Here is an 18,056-nt window from a genome sequence, read left to right as displayed (position 1 = left end):
GCGTAATTCAATTTGCTGGTCTCAATAGACGAGGGAATTATAACGAAACTAAATTTTTATGCTTTCAATAAAAAAATTGAAACCAATTCCTCGTGGATTTTAGATTATATTTTTCGTTCACAATCAATCAGTGCGCTTTTAACGTACAATAGAGATATAATTCTATTTATAAGCTCGGATTAAAATAAAAATCTGAAATATATAAAATTACGTTAGTAAAATAAAAGTGTGAGAATGTTATCAGAGTTGTAATAATTTCTCTAGAGACGATACTGAGACTAGTTTTTATTTAGTTTGAGAACTAAGATTTTTCTTTATACCAACCAAAAACTGCAATTTCATATCAAAATCTTTCGAGCTTTTTACCAAAGAACTAGAGATTCGTTCAATCAAACACTTGAATTTTCTTTGTATTCATCTGCGTATGTTTTACACAATTTACAAATGGAGATTTACTAAGCTTTTTTCTTTTTTTCTCTGACTGAGTAGTCAGTTTGCCTTGAATAGGCATTTACAGTTTCACCGGGCTTGAGGTGACCGGACGCAGATGGCGCTTAGCCTAAACCTCGTTTAAGAGTAACTAGGCTCTAGAGCTCCCTCAGGAGCCTCGGCTCGGCCTGTTACTTCGTTATTATTACCGGGTTGGACTTACTAAGATACGTAAACATTTCCGTATATAGATGAGGGGCCCGTTCGGTTTTATACGATTATTCATAATATTACCTACGATATACAACATATACAACACATGTATAACATTCACTGTAGATTGCGAGAGCAAATCCATTCCAAGGTATATTAAAAGTTTCCTGAATTTCTCTGACATTCATTTGTGTTAAATTTCAAATAGTATTAAACGTAGTATTTATTTTCTTGTTATTACGTGGAAATGCTTTCAACGTTATCTTCAGTAAATGTGTTTTCCTGGGAAACTCTTCTTAACAGTTTTTAAGCGTTATATTAATAACGAGCTGCCGTCCGCGACTCCGTCTGCGCGGAATTAATAACAAAGTTAATTAGCCTATGTGTTCTTACAGGCTATGTTCTACACCTATGTTAAATTTCAGTGCGATTCACGCAACCGTTCTGGAGATACCTTTTAACAATCATCCATCCAAAAATTCGCATTTATATTTTCAATATTCATGTAGACCTTTGCTGTATCAGATTTATTACGATTATATTTGCAAAATTCTTTTAAAAAGAAAACAATCTTACTAATATTATAAATGCGAATGTTTAGTTTAGATGAATGGATGGATGGATGGTTATTTGAAGGTATCTCTAGAACAGCTCAACGGATCTCAATGAAATCCGGTAAACATGTAGAACATAGTCTGGAAGAACACAAAGGCTACTAATTAAGTTTTTTTTTAATTCAGGGCGGACAGAGTCGCGGGCGACAGCTTATTTTATAAATATAACAGCAATGTCAAAAGATATTAAGTTAAATCATATTAATTGGACAAAAATGTTATATTATTTTTCACTTTGGAACTTTAATTAAATCTATCTAAATGCAAATGAGAAGATGTTCGACCTTGACTGTACTTTGAGAAGTTTTTCTAAAGTTCAGCCGCAATTCGAAAGTTTGACAAAGTTCACTGTGAGACAGTGAACACGTTTTCATAAAGGCCCGAGAAAATGTGCCGCAAAGTTAATATGATACCATTCTTCTTTATTGAGATTAATTTTCTTGTTCACTTTATTAACGTACTAGCTTTTGCTCATGACTCCATCCGCACTGGATTAAAAAAAAACTTAGTATGTAGCTTATGTGTTTTTCCAGACTTTGTTCTAGTAAATCTGTGAAAAGAACAAGATCCGTTGAGCCGTTAAGAAGATATCTTCAAACAAACATCCATCAATGTAAACATTCGTATTTATAATATTAGTAAGAAGTAAGATATAAAATTAGATGTTTTATTTTTTATTTTTTCGTACAGTAAATTGATTTTATTTGCACTTTACAAAAAATGTAAATAATAACGAAATACTTATATTATGTATATGTTATATGTATGTATATATAATATATATATATATATATGGCCAATGAAAAGTGATAATATTAATAGGTACAAGTCGTTCTTTGAACAAACACTTATTAGATATAAAAAAATAAAAATTAAAAACTTAACGCAAAAGCACTTCTTATCTTGTGACTTATTTAAAACGGTACAAAAACTTTTATGCCTCCTGTGAGGTTTGAACTCACGACCCCTGGTTTACGAGACCAGTGCTCTACCACTGAGCTAAAGAGGCTTGTCAACGGTAAACTTAACAAAGATAGTAATTCAAGATATTAAGATAAACAACAATAAATTCATATAATACATGCATAAGAGCTTACAACTTAGTTCACCTCATGATATCACCAAATTTGAGATGATGATATCACTTCGCCGCAGGAGGGTGAAGAGGTGATTAAAACTGCGACGACTAAGTAGCGAATGTAATTTACACTAAAGAGAAAATAATAATAATAATTATATAATAAAATTAAATAATAATATTTGAAATATTAGAGATAAGTTTTTTTTATTTTCTCCTATGAAACGTGAACGATGCGAGTAGCAAAGAGATCGTATCAACGTCGCTTACGTCGGCAGCGGATATGAAATCTGCTGCTAATCTATTTGCCACAGACTTTAATATCATTTAGAATTATAACATATAGCTATTGCTCGCGACTTCGTCCGCGCGAAATTAAAATAATAATCTAATTAATTTCAAATTGGTTCCAGTTTCGTCGCAAACAAACAGACAAACAATGAAATCTTTCATCTTTATAATATCAGTAATGATTATTTTGCCATTAATTACAATGTGTTACTTCACTATATAACAAAAGTAATGCATTAAGTAATTTTTTCCTGATTTCTCCTAAAAAGAAAATATTATGAATTAGGCATTTGATGTTTATTTATTTGTATATTAATAACTCTTAATCACACTACATGTCTAATTGTTTATAGGTTTACAACAATATTCTAACAGCGCTGTGTTACAGTGGCGCCACCCTATTGTTTCCAGAGATTCGCAGCTTGTTTTTTTTGTTCAATCTTGCCATCGCATCGCACACACTGAACATGTATTATATATGCGTTAATATCAAAGTAAGTATAACTTATTGCTTGTTAAACGAACACCAATCCACCACCAAAATATTACCAAAGCAAGCAAACAATTTGATTACTTGATTTACTAGCGGCTGTCGGTAAACATAATATTAATTTTGCTTTAGAAATAAATACTTAATAGTTTACTAAGCAGTCCCTTAATGTTAATGTTAATTAAAATCTACGCTAAGGGACTATTAAATGACTGTTTCTTCTTCTTCTTTTCAGCTACGTAACGCTCACAGCTGGGTATAGGTCTCCCCCAAATATCGCCACGATAATTGGTCTTGTGTTACTCCCGCAATGACTGATTATGTCAAGAAATCTCTAATTGCTTTGGGTCTTTAACCATTCAGAATTATATGAAAAAGGTTGGGAAAATTTCTAACAAAGTTCAATTAGGGACTGCTTCGATCATTTCTTGCCTTTTCTTAGAAATCAAATAGAACAATTCTCCATTTCTGTTTGCACAAGAAGATTTAAAGCAAAGTAATTTCTGAGTTCTAAGTAAGCTAAGCTAATCGTGTGGTATTGATGTAACGTAGTACTTGTATTACTACGATCAAATACAGTCAATCAAGACCTTCGGTACCCTTTTGTAACTCCAACTTTTGTGGTAAAAGTAAACAGCTGACATGAAAGGGGCGTAACTAATTTAGCGATTACGCTCAGGTCAGAGGGAACATTTTGAAACTGTAACCTGATGGAGTCGAATTACAGCGGTTGCTTTTGTTAAAAAAATTCTCTTATAAACATTGGTGTTTATTATTTTTTAACTATAACTTATACGCATAAATATCGGCTATAATAACTCAACGTAGCCAACGCTTACAGCGACTAGCGCCTTTCCACGTTCTTTCATATATGTTTCGTCAATTAAAATCCTCTGAAAGAGGCACATTAGAATTAACTCTATATAATTTTACTAAAATAGTTCTTATCGCGATATTTTCGAGCAATGTCCCTTATTTATAACAAAAACATTTTCTTTACAATACCGCCAACAGTCGCGCCCCACCTCACAACGATCACTGAAACATAAGTAAACACCGTGCCATTGACGACACACACACGCACATGCAGAGACCAAGCCAATATGTACACTGCTGAGTGTACTTTATAGTGGAAAGCCTTTTTTATTGCCTAACTTGTTTTTAACTAATTATAGCAAATAACAAGTTTTACAAAGCGATAGATAATTTTTATGGTTTACTCGTAGCTATTTTTCAATATTATAATGTACGTAACAACTAAATACACTGTGATAATATTTGCTCTGTGCCTTAATCTAGTGATATCATAATGATTTGTGTATAGAGTTGGTATGATGTATAGATAGAACTTAGATAAGCCTCACAGAAGTTTCTAAATTATTTCATAGACATAAGAATGTCTAGAAAGACATTATGATTATTTCTTTGGTTCAGATAATAAAATCATTATAAATATGACAAATATATAATCAAAAAGCCTTTCCTTAAAAGATAAACGCTATGTCATTTGTCGTTATTATTAAAAAAAATACATATCGACACAAGTGAAGTTTGGGCGCTTAGCCAGTATTGCATAAGTGCATTTTTTATTAATTAATTATAGCGAAACAACTTTAATTCGTCTATAATGCTTGCAGTGTCCACTCCAGAGTGTTCTATATACACGGCATATATTAGCGGTTGCTCATTTCCGTGCGCTTTGTGAGGGCGTCGTCATTAGCCAACCCTTCTAACGATTTTGGAATTGCAAGCTTTACATATGCGGATTAAAAAAACCTTCATATTAATATCTTCTACGTAGGAGAAAAACAAGCCAACGGATCACCTTATCTATCTACACTACAGTTAATAAAACTGGAGTGTCTGTATATAATATCGAAAAAAAATTTTTTTTTGTTATTGTCCGTCCGTAAGCCGCCTTTGTTCCGAGTAATCTCCGAATCAGGTGGGCCGATTTCGACGGGACTTTCACTGGAAAGAAGCTGATGTGTTCGGTAGTATTCTCTTGGTTGTCCACGATGCCTATGCCAATGCCGACACCGTTTATCCGTTAGTTAAACATAGACTAATTTTTATTAATAAATTCAGATGTTTGTTTAAAACAAAGCAATTCGGAGTATACAAACCATTTTCATATAAATAGGCTATATCTAAATGTAGGTAAAAACTGTGATAATATTCATAGCTAGAATATCATTTACTACGCAGCTTTGCCTGTCAATGACCTTAGTCAAAACTAGATGTATTTAGTCTAAAACAGAACTTGAAGGTCCATTAAATATGAAAACGACACGAAAGTATACGTTGCGTGCGACATGCGATTGTTGAATTAAAATATTTCTTTATCTACCTTCACGTACAGCACGAAATGGAAGCTTTATGAGAAAATTCTGATAAACAACTCGGCTGAAACATTAACACGGGAAAAGCAACAACAGGCAATAAGGGCCGCGGGTAAATATAATGACGAATGTTACCCTCACGCGTTATGACACCTAATGAAGTGTACATTTTAAACTGACATTGCGGTAAATTAAAGAAATAAATCAAACAAAAAAAAATATACTTAAGGAAGTATATTTCAGTGAAATGTCATTAAAACTTGTTAAAATACATGTTAAATTATAGTTTTAACGATAATGAATATGCGATATTCGATCTTAAATGGAAACCGAATTTATTTCTCTGACCATTCAACAAACAACAACAAAATTTATAATATTTCTGACTGTTATTCGATTTAATACGATTTGAAAAGAGATACAGTATTTTCTTAGGGTAAGAAAAAGTTAACGATTCCATCTAAAACTTATTTACTGCAAACTGTTATAAATAGGTATATGTTTCTATATGAGACAGTTTATTCGTTTGAAATCTAAAAGTATATTACAAATGTTTTCTTTGAACGCAAACACGTTGCATGCACTTTAACTTCCATTTCTTGAGTGTTGCTTCAATACACTAAGTTATTACTGAGTTATATCGAATGTTGCGAGAGAAAAAAAAAACATAAATACAAGAACATTTCTATATTTTCCAAGTCCTGTGACTCCTGCTTGTATGATAACTTTGAAAGATAAAGTTTCGACTGAGTTATTTCCGTTTTACTGCAGTAGAAAAGTTTTGATTACTTAAATATTAACTTTTAGTTTAATATTTAAACTTTGTTACCTATAGCTATTAAAATATTCGTCTAAAAATAATGATAAAGTCTATTAGAATATGTACTAAAACGGAAAGCACATTAGAACACTTTTTAAAAATAATTCTTGCGTAAAATTAATGTTTTTGGAACGAAGTTCCTTATCGCGCGTTGTGAAAGGGGGCTAGACGGAAAAAATTCTTACGAAAAGTTGTCACGACACTTTTTGCTATAGTAAGTATGTTAACGACGAATGAGCGCTACTTCACCATGGCATCGACGTGACAATATATAACGAAAATTCATAGAAATAAAATGTACTTCTTGTGAAGACTTAAGTTTTTTATTCATAGAATAAACATTGGTTCCTTCACTAATTAATCGAAAGGAACTTCGTTCCATCCGGGTGTCCCTTGACACCTCTTAAGTTTTTATTTGACTTTAACGAAATTAAATGTATTCATTCTTTGTTCACTTAATTGAAATGTTAATTTTAACAACGCGTTGTTGTTGCGGTGACAAAGTTTGATCATTCTCGTTAATTTTAATTACAATAATTTTGTTTATCGTCACAACAAAATGTTTGATGGCCGATGTTATCGTCGTTGTACGGGAATACAATTTTAGAAAGCGTTGACGTGATATAAAATGAGTAACATATTTAAACCAAACTGAAGTGATATTATGAACAAGAAGGATATTTGATTATTTATTACCCGATACGGAAAAATATATATAATACTTTTATAAGATTTAAACCTAAATAGAGCTTTTTGAAATAGAACAAAGAGTTAACTGATATTGAAAATTGCATGAACATTAAGCACACATTGAGCTATACTAATTTAGTAATTTGAAAATAATATGTTAAAAGTTGAAGCAGTCGTATATATGTAGTTTACATATAAATACTATTTTATTAGGTAACATACAAAAACTTATAAAGATAAATAAAGTTTTTTCTTGAGCTATCCACAAACATGTTATCAAGAATTTATAAAACCATCCATCAAAGCAGCAAATAATTTGTAAAGGAAAGTTAAGATCATTTTACACAACGCTCCCCATCTTCATTGCTCTCGATGATGTGAACGCGTAAAGAACTCAGTACAAGGAAAACAACTTATAATACTCGTAATATTCCCCAAATAACAAAAGTTTAAAGACAACTTTTATGTAGATTATTTCTATACGAAATAAAGTGGAAAAGTTTGAATGGAAATGGTTAACTGTTAACAATGTTATTCGGATATTACGTTGTCGATTTCGAAAGTACAGTTCACAAACAAAAGCGCAGACGAATGAAAGTTAATTGTTTGTGCAAAATGGATTAAAAAACTTCATATGTATTCATATTTCGTGTTGTCGGTTGTCCGCTCATTTCATTCAACATTTTAAATGTTGCCAACAGTAAAAATTATAATTTAATAATGACTTCTATGGATTAAAGTTAAAGATTCGTTCAGCTCCGATATTTAAATAATATTTCTCTTACGATAAAAGATTATTCAATAGTCTATTGTTAACCGCATTGAATGATTCTTTGTTCCCTTTATACTTTCAATAAGTGACCCTTATCAAATAGAATCGTACATTTGATTAATGATATCGCTTTATGCTAAAGCTATATTTTATAAACGACCTCCTATTTTTTTCGTTTTCCCGCCATCACCACTGCCCATCTCTTATTACGAAAGGGTTATTAATTTTCTCTCATTAATTTGTTATTCAACAATGCTTTCTTTTAAAGGATATTTTTGATGAAACCGTAAACATGTTTGAAATTATTAGAAAACATTTTAATATTTTTCTCCAATTTACCTAATACTTATATTAAATTTATTTTATCGTTGTTTCTTTTGAAAACTAAAGTAAGTTATTAAAATATTTAAAAAAATCCTTTCAACACATATCATATATTTATCTAATACTAGCTGTCGCCCGCGACTCCGTCCACGCGGGACTAAAAACAAACTTAATAAGTAACCTATGTGTTCTTCCAGCGATAGGTTCTTCGGGACCTACAGGTACGAGACTGGGTCGGGATGGCGCGGGATCGGAGAAAATGAAGACTTCTGTTGTCGGAGGCCAAGGCCCACTTCCGGTCACTGCGTCACCTTAGTTAGTTATGTGTTCTTCCAGACTATGCTCTAACCCTATGACAAATTTCATTCATATCTATCCAGCCGTTATAAAAATAACACCCATCCATCAATTTAAAAATTCGCATTCTTCATATTAGTAAGATCGTAATTTAGTACCGAAGAAATATCTTAATTAATCTTACAAAAGAGAATGTATGGATGGATGCTTTTAGTAAATATCTTCAAGACGACAACAGATTTCGTTGAATTTTGGCATAAATGTAGAACATAATCATAAACATAATCTGGAAGTCGCGAGTAAAAACTAGTTATCCTACAAATAGTATGTACTATTACTTTGTATGTACTAAACTGAGTACCTACCTTTATGTAACTAAATTCTATCGATTAAATCAAAATCAAATGTTCGCTATAGTAAATAATTAACGACAGAAATAATATTCACTGAACATTGAATACAAAACCTTTCATATAGAAATGTCGATGAGTGTTATTTAGTAATGGTAGTAACCACATTCAAATAAGACTCAGATAATTATTTCACATTAAATTTTACTTAACCTTTGAATAGCTTTAAATAGGGACATACAGCGAGAGGTTTTGTTAGTTAAAATACGTCGTACCTAGGTCGTACGAAAAGGATTCGTTATGAGAAAACAAGTGCAGTTAAGAATTATTATTTCCTAACTATTTCAGTGAAATGTTATTCGAAGAACTCAACTCAATTAGGTTCATGTCATAGCAATAAATATAAGTGCTCAGTTATAGTTCTAGTAAAATTTTATATACAATAATCGATCCTAAGTCGGTTATTAATTTAATTAATTCAGTATACGTTCAGTTGCTTAGCTAATCGAAGGGCAGTATTATAACGTCGCTTTAGTTCCGTAACAGTATTATCGTTGGCGCGGCCATACTAAGGCCGGCTCTGAACGCAACTAATTAAATTTCAGCGCAGCTGCTACTTACACTCATCTGATTATCTTAGTTAAGTTAGCAAATGTATGACCAGTTAGTCCTTTATTCACACAGACACTTTTTATCGCGCGTTAAAACAGCGTTCAAATAGAACTAATGCATTTATTTTATATCAATAGGTGGCAATCTAGCAAACGGTCACCTGAATTCGCCGAAATAGTGAGGCGATCGTTGTCCATAGACATGCAGATGCATTGCTTACCTTCAATCGTCGGAAAAGGGTACACACAGACAGTGGACATTTCTCCCTTCTATGCGTCCCCTCTTCCGTCAAATCCCATATCCCAAATCCTTTCCTAATTAGAAAAGATTGGAAAGGGAAAGAGGAATAAAATTAGGCCTCCGGCACCACACTCATCAGACGAAACGCGGAATTGCGTCCACTTCACGCCTGTCTTCTGTGTGGTCGTGGTATTTCACCGGTCGACCTGGCCCATTCCATGCTTTACATGTATCTGTTCACATGACAGCGCTTTTAAAACGTGGCGCTTATCATTTTCAAATAACGGTAAACTTGTCTCGTTTCTACAAACATAATCCAATGCTGCCTTTCTTTAGTATATTAACTCTTTAATATCGAAAAAGACATCCACAAACAACATCTCACCCACATTGACTTTAATTAGTAAATAAATTTTCAACATTTAGATTCACCATATGTGCACACAATTTAGTTAAAATACAAAGACGGATAGCTCAAAGACGAAACTAATTAACAAAACATTACGTTAGTAAGCTGATTGAGCGACGGCGCTCTGCTACTCAAAGCTTTTGGGGACATCAAGCCTCTCGTTCATGTTTACTTGCCTACTCTTCATGCTTTCATATATTATTCATTACTAAATCAATTATGTAGCTCAGCGGATGAATCCACGAATCTATTTTAACTAGCACTTCAATGGTTTACACAACTTTAGTGCTTTTGATATAATTTATCTAATTATTATTATTAGTAGTATTCGGAGACTTATGAACAATTTCCGAATCAATAAATCAGCTTCCATTCTATTGACACGAACAATTTAACTTCCGTACTACTGACATCTAAAATATAATAAAAATAAACTCTGTAAAAATATTCAGGCGCTGATTGTCTGGATCGGTAAGTCGGGTTTTCAATAAAATAAAAGTGTATAGTACATTTCAAGAGCGTGTTGTGTCTGAGCGCAATTTGTCTTCGCATCTCGTAATGGCTTGTATCCTTGCTTCCAGTTTTACGAGCGGAACGTTGATCATTTTACGACTTCATAAAAAATATCATCAATTTTTTTAAAAGCTTTTTTTAAGAAAATATTGAAATTATAAATCAAAAGTTTACATAATTCACAAAACAAAGTAAACAGTTTTAGACACTATGTATCAATGGAGACTAGACCTCAATCTCAGCTCAGATAAATCCCAATGCACAGATGTAATGAATCTGATATTAGAGTAGTGCCACACTATACAGTCAACATTTCACAGACAACAGAACTGAGATCGATAGTAAGGAAAGATCCTTTGATGTTATTAATATTTGTTGGGTACACAAATAAGCTCGCCAAGTGCAATATCACGAGCACACAGAAGTCAGGCTTGGAGTTTTAGAATTCCGCATTTCCTTTGAAGAGTGTGATGCCGGAGGCCTTATTTTAGTCCACGTCCAGTGAATTTGGTGAAGAAGGGAACGCATAGGAAGGGGAAATATCCTCTTTGTATCCCATCCTCCCTAGATTAAAGGTAGACGCGTCTGTAATTGTAAATATCCATGAGTAGCGGTCTCTTGGCTATTTTGGCGAATTCTGGTGGCCGCTTACCCGTTTGCAAACTTATAAAAAAATATTATAAGAGGCCTGTTTCGCCAAATTTTTGATTTAGTTGTTTTGATTTGACGGTAGATCAATCACAGCAGCACTCGTTAGTAGAGGACTAGTTAGTCGCTCAATTTGTTTGAAGCGGGAACCTCACTACAGCTATGGTATATACATTCGATACCATTAGCGTATTTTTTTCACTATAGATGCAGAAATAATTTGGCAAAGATGTCACTAATGTATAATATATAACTTAGAACTAATATACGAGTATTTGTCGTTAAAAGAGCAAACTAACACGATTTTTTTAAACGGCATAATATGAAAATGTATTTTCTTTTACCTACTCGTACTGTAATCTAAAGAACGGTCTTGTATGTAAGAATTTGAAATTGGTCATATTAAAATACAAATAGGTTGTTTAGTATAATGAAAATAACGAGTATAGGTAAGTAGAGTTTATAATTTAGATTAAGGTTTTTCGGTCATAGTTTGAAACACAATAAACCATAGAACCGAACGCATCAACCGTAACGCGAATCCTACTTTGTACTAAATGAAAATCAACCATCAATTTGTCGACAGTTGAGTTTCGACATTGCAATGATATTTGATAACTGTTATCTTTAATGTTACTGAAATCTAAACAAAGAAAGGATTTCGCTTGTTATATCAAATATAGAACTTTTTTATGCAATTTTTTTTGCCATTCTTTATGGTCAATATTAATAATGCAGATAATATTATAACTGACTACATAATGCCATAAAATGGTAAAAAAAACTAACAATTTAAACAGTCTTATACAGATTACAGATACAGATTACTTAGACATAGGCCAACAATTTAGCCACTATGATATGAAACAAAAGCAGTCTTAAACTTGTATACAAGTCTTTTCAAACAATAACAACATCAAATGCTACGCGATGGAAACAAAACTTGAACAAAGCATATAATGTAACGATAAGTTACGGGGACTTCTTTGTTTTCTATAATAAAAGGCAAAACGGTATCCGTAATCGACTCAAAGTTGTACAAAGTTCAGTTTAAGGATTGTAATTGACACTAGACTGACTGCACACTGAGTCATTGGCCAATAAGCATGTCGCTTAGTGTATGCTTATGATTCTGAGTAGAGTTTCTTCAACTTATTTCTTCAATGTGCAACTCAATTATTTGTGGTTGAAGTTTATTTAATAATCAAATGGGAACTTGAATAAATAACGACATCGAGAAATAATTTAATATTGTTTGTCTTTTGTTTTATTGTCGCTGATTTCAATCACTAAATTAATCTTGCAACAAATCAAATAATCAGCGAATATGATATGGCTAAATGAACATAAAATAACGTCGTTTGACGTGACTGTTGTTGACGCGCCCGTCAGGCCGCAGCGTCAGAATTAATCAGCGGATCAATTCACGTCACATAACATGACATATATTGACTAATACTACAAAAACTTTTAATTAAATGAAACATAATTAATTACAAATTTTCAAACGTAATTATGAAAACTGAAGGATAATAATTATAGTTATATTGACTATTAATTAGAATGTTAAATAGTTTACTTTGTATTATGATATTAGCACAATATTCATGTTATATTTCATTTGAGTAATAGAAAAAATACATTTCATAATGCGTACAAAGTTTTTATTTATATCAAAATATTTTTATTCACTTACAATTATTAAACGATTGTTAAACTTATTTTTAGAAGTCCTTGTTGTTATAATATATCTGCTCAAATACAAAAGAAAATATTTTGTGAAGTTAACCGTTTTAAATAATTTATAGCACGATAAAGTTTCCTTCCGATTTGTGCGAACATAAATTTATAAAAGCAGTAAAAGTTTAACAGTATTTTTGTGAACGCATCGCTGATCCTCCGGAAAACTGTTTTATGCACAGCATGAAATACAGAAGACACAGTTGGCTGGTATAATTTTTAGAATAAGTACGTTATCGGAATTATATTTAAAATTAGTGACTACTTTTCAGATATCTTTGCGGTCCAAGTGGTCGATGTGGTGTGTAGTGCCCTCTCCCCCCCCCGTCCTGCAACGCCCCGCTACGCTAAAATGTGTTCTGTGCAGCGACAAGATATTTGATACGATTTATAACAGTGGTTATTTATACTAATAAATCTATCTGACGCAGGCTATAAGTGAAAATAAATTACAATATTTAATTAGCGTTCTATAACTGACAAAAAACTACAAGATCCTTTGTTGTACTTCCTTGTGTGTCATCTGTGGCCAAGGCTTTACATATTTTCTGACAGAATTGATCACGATAATGTTTACAAAAATCATCATTTTAAAAAGTTTTTTTTTTTACTGTTATAATTATTGAAAATGGTTTCGTAGCTACCCTAGATAGCTTTTTAAATAAATTATGAATCCATTTGTTAATGTACAGTCTGCGGACAACCACATTAACGCGTTTAAGAGTTCTTTCAATTGATATGCGAGTTTTCAATTTGCAATTGAATTGCCTGATTTGCCGGTTGATTACACTTTTGTTTGGACTAACTTTATTAAACTTAAATAAAGATTTCTTTTCTAGAAATTTCGAAAAAATTATTAATGTTCTTATCGTAGGTTTCTGAGACCAAAATCTCAGTTTAAAACATATTGTTATCTCTATTTTGTCAAAGATAAATGACAGGGATGACGATATATTTTATACAGAGATTTTGGTCTCAGTAACTAACAGTTGGTATGTTAGCGTAACCACCGTCTGTTCGTTTGGTTCTTCAACAAAATATCTCCAATCACTATTACTTTTTTTATCCACAAGTATATTTACTATATTATCATAATATTCATATAAATCTGTGATAACATAGAGTAAAGAGTAATACATCTGAATGAAGCATTTAGTTTTCACAGCACGTCTCTCCTCAGATATCGACTTTGCGAAACAATTTGATTTACAGCCCACGAACACGTTACAGTCAGAGTGATTAATTGTAAGGTTTGTAAGCAATAAATAAATTAATTTAAGTGTTACATTAATGTAACACATATGTATTTATCTTTTAAATGTCTTATTTATTTTAATGTTAATTTTTTTTTCTATCTACGTACAGAAAGAAAAGCAAAGGTGTTGCGTTTTTTGCCGATAAAATTTACTAGTGAAAATTGTAAATATGGACAGATATTTTCTAAAAATTGGGCTATGAAGATAATCTAGCACCATTTAAGATACTACGTGATATAAGGAAGTAATGCAAGATTTAATGGCCGTTCGAGGTCAAATTAATTTCCGCAACATCTCAGCAACCAAGGAACACTAAATTTCATTTTATAGACCATTGGGCGAGAAAAAATAGTTTGTTACGTAAATAGAATGTGTAGTGGATTTGTTGTAGGCGTATGGGATTTATTATATGTATTGACTTTATTAAGTCTTTATAACATCGTCTGGAAACGTGACAGAAGGCTAATTGTCTATTACATAAGAATTTGTAAAAATATTGTTATTAATTTAAAAAGTAGAATTTTTAATTCCATATAAATAATTCGTTTTCTGATAATATTATTTTATACCATCATTGATTTAATTTAACTTTCTGAATTTATAAATATATTTTAATGCTGAAGTAAGACCATTTATTTAACTAACTGTACCAAAATCCATAAAAATAAAACTACTTGATCTATGACTTACCGTCGTCTTTCAATACCTTTGAGAATATTTAGAAAAACTTTAACATCTTTGTAATTTATTGGCAGTTTGAAGGAAGTTTTGTGACAATGGTTTTTAAAAGCATTGTCTATGTAATAATGTTTGATTTTCTTCACCTTAAAATGACTACAAAGAAATAGTATCTCAGAAAAGTAATAGAAGTTATCATGTAAAAAATAAACGTCAAAAAAGTAATTATATAATGAAGTATTAATTTAAATTAAATGATATAGAAACATGTATAAAGTGTTTACTAGTAACTTCTATACTGAATGTACATAAAACAAACTTACCCTAAGTCATAACTAAGTAAAGGATCTAAGTTTTGATATGAGAATTTCGTGCTAATGAAAATGACTGTTGTAAAGTCTGTGACTTGCATCAAAATCGTACAAAGTTAAATTGTGAGATAAAATTTGAAGTTGGACAACAATGAGAGTTATTATTCATTTAAACCATTACTTAAATGTAACTTGAATAGTATATATACATGAAATAGTTTATGTAGTTATACTAAAATAACTTTAAAGTCTATTGCGTACTATAATTATTTAGTTGTAGTCTTTAGCTTTCAAGTAACAAGTCTGTATACTTTGATTTCAAATAAAGAAAAAAAAAACAGAAACAACTAAATAAGCGAAATTTAACCATGTTTAATTTCTGATCTTTCATTTATTATTTGAATCGAAAATAGTTAATAGTGCCGGAGAAAATTGAGAACTAATAATTATCTAAGGCCATTCATCATCATCATCATCAACCTGCCCTTATCCCTATGGAGGGTCGGCACAGTATGTACTACTCCTCCATACATCTCTATCAGCCGTCATATCTGAATTTACCCCCTTCTTACGCATATCCTCTTTCACACAATCCATCCATACTTTCTTTGGTCTTCCTCTACCTTTATAGCCATCCACATTCAATCTCATTACTTTTTTGTTTATATGATTATCATCCCTCCGCATAACATGTCCAAACCACGCTAACCTTCTGCTCCTCAATTTCTCGATAACTGGCGCTACTTTCAAACTTCCTCTGATATGCACATTCTTAACTTTATCTTTTCTTGTCACACCACACATCCATCTTAGCATACGCATCTCAGCTACATGCAATCTTCTTTCATCCGAAATCTTGGTGGCCCAACATTCAGATCCGTACAATAAGACAGGTCTTACGATTGACTTGTAGATCTGTCCCTTAAGCTTGGGTGGCATTCTTGGATCACAAGTCACACCGGTGACCTGTCGCCATTTCATCCAACCTGCATTTATTCGGCTTTTCACATCCCGGTCAACACCACCATCGTATTGGACGAGTGAACCGAGGTACTTAAAATCGGAGCAGGTTGGTAGGTCAACACCATTTAAAGCGATTGGAGAAAAGCTGGTCGGACCACCAAAATCGCAGAACAAATGTTCAGTTTTGGTTCTGCTGATTTTAAGACCAGCTCTCTCCAATTTATCTCGCCATTTTTCCAACCTGCTCTGCACCTCGCATTCATCCTCCCCGACAAGCACGATGTCATCAGCATAAAGCATACACCAGGGTGCTTCCTCCTGTATGTCTGATGTTAGCGCATCCATTACCAGGAGGAAGAGATACGGACTTAAAGCCGAACCCTGGTGTAGGCCTACCGAGACACCAAACCTGTCACTATCGCCAACAGCGGACTGGATGTGTGTATTGGCTCGACAATACATAGCACGAATAAGCTGCAGGTATTTCCCAGGCACTCCTTTCGCTTTCAAAGCCCACCACAAAACCTTCCTCGGAACCCTATCGTATGCTTTTTCGAGGTCTACAAACACCATGTGCAGGTTTTTATGCACACGTCTATATTTCTCGCAAAGTTGGCGAATAGCAAAAATGGCATCCGTAGTCCCCCGTCCTGGTGTAAACCCAAATTGGTTCCGAGTTACCTCACTCTCCTCTCTTATTCTTCCGTCCACCACTCTCTCCCAAGCTTTCATACTGTGTGACATGAGCTTTATTCCTCTATAGTTGTTACAGATTTGTACATCACCCTTGTTTTTAAAAATTGGCACCAGCGAACTCCTACACCACTCATCTGGAATCACCTCTTCCTGTAACAACTTGTTGAAGAATAGAGTCAGCCACACCAATCCGTCCGCCTTTAGGAGCTTCCATACTTCCACTGGTATTCCATCCGGCCCAACTGCTTTTCCGTTCCTCATACCTTGCACAGCTTTCTTTACTTCATCCACGCTAATCTCTTTCACCATACCAATATTAACCGGCACTTTTTCCAACACTCCACTCCAAATATTCTCTTCGTTCATCAATTTTTCAAAATAATCCTTCCAACGCTATTTAATATAATTATCATCCGTCAATACATTTCCTTCATCGTCTTTAATACACTTGATGTGGTTTACATCTCTTGCATTCCTTTCTCTCTCTCTTGCTATACGGAACAGGCGTTTTTGTCCCGGCGGGCTGTTCAGGGATTCATATAATTTATCTTGTGCCTGTGCCTTAGCAGTTGCGATGGCTTTCTTAGTAAATCGCTTACACTCCTTATATAACTGCCTTTTATTCTCTTTCAAATCCTTATCATTATCATCCACACCCTGCCACTCTTTAAATGCTCTCTTCTTTTCACTCAAAGCCTCACGCACATTTGCACTCCACCACCAAGTTTCTCTATCAATTTTCCCTTTACCTTTTGTCTCTCCCAGTATACTTTTTGCCACATTCCTAACACAACTGGCCATTTCATTCCAACTATCATTTACTGTCATCCCAATCATATCATTCATTTCTATCATTTTATCCACAACTTGCTTACAAAAATCTTTTGCACATTCATGCCTTTCTAGCATACTCCATTTTATTTTACTGGGGGTTTTAGGTTTGTGCTTGGTTGTATTTATTTTAATTTTGAATTCCGCTATTAAAAGTCGGTGCTGACTTGTTAAATTTTCTCCCGGTATAATTTTGCAGTTTATCTAAGGCCATTCGTTCAGGCATTATATATTTTCGAACCCTGGAGAGTTTAGTCGCTAAGAATTACGCAGTACAGTGTTGTAGCGATTTGATTTCCAAGATGGCGGAGCAAATACAGTTGACATGTAGTCGCTATATTTGTAATGGCTGAATAGACAACTGGCGTAGCGTCGTCAATTTATCGCTATGTGTACGGAACGTGCGGAGCACGATTCTCACAACGCATCCATACTAACAGTTTTGACGA

At 33.1% G+C, this 18,056-nt stretch overlaps 1 non-coding gene across 1 annotated transcript; it reads right to left on the bottom strand.

Annotated features, from left to right (window-relative positions):
* Nucleotides 1-2,193: 2,193 nt before the first annotated feature.
* Trnat-cgu lies at nucleotides 2,194-2,265 on the bottom strand. Its single transcript has one exon. It is a non-coding gene; the product is annotated as a tRNA-Thr (tRNA).
* Between the last annotated feature and the right edge of the window lie 15,791 nt (nucleotides 2,266-18,056).

The sequence above is a fragment of the Papilio machaon genome, chromosome 26, assembly GCF_912999745.1.
Source record: "Papilio machaon chromosome 26, ilPapMach1.1, whole genome shotgun sequence".
Lineage (NCBI taxonomy): Eukaryota > Metazoa > Arthropoda > Insecta > Lepidoptera > Papilionidae > Papilio > Papilio machaon.
The sequence above is the reverse complement of the archived record's forward strand: the minus strand, read 5'-3'. Positions and strand labels throughout refer to the sequence as shown.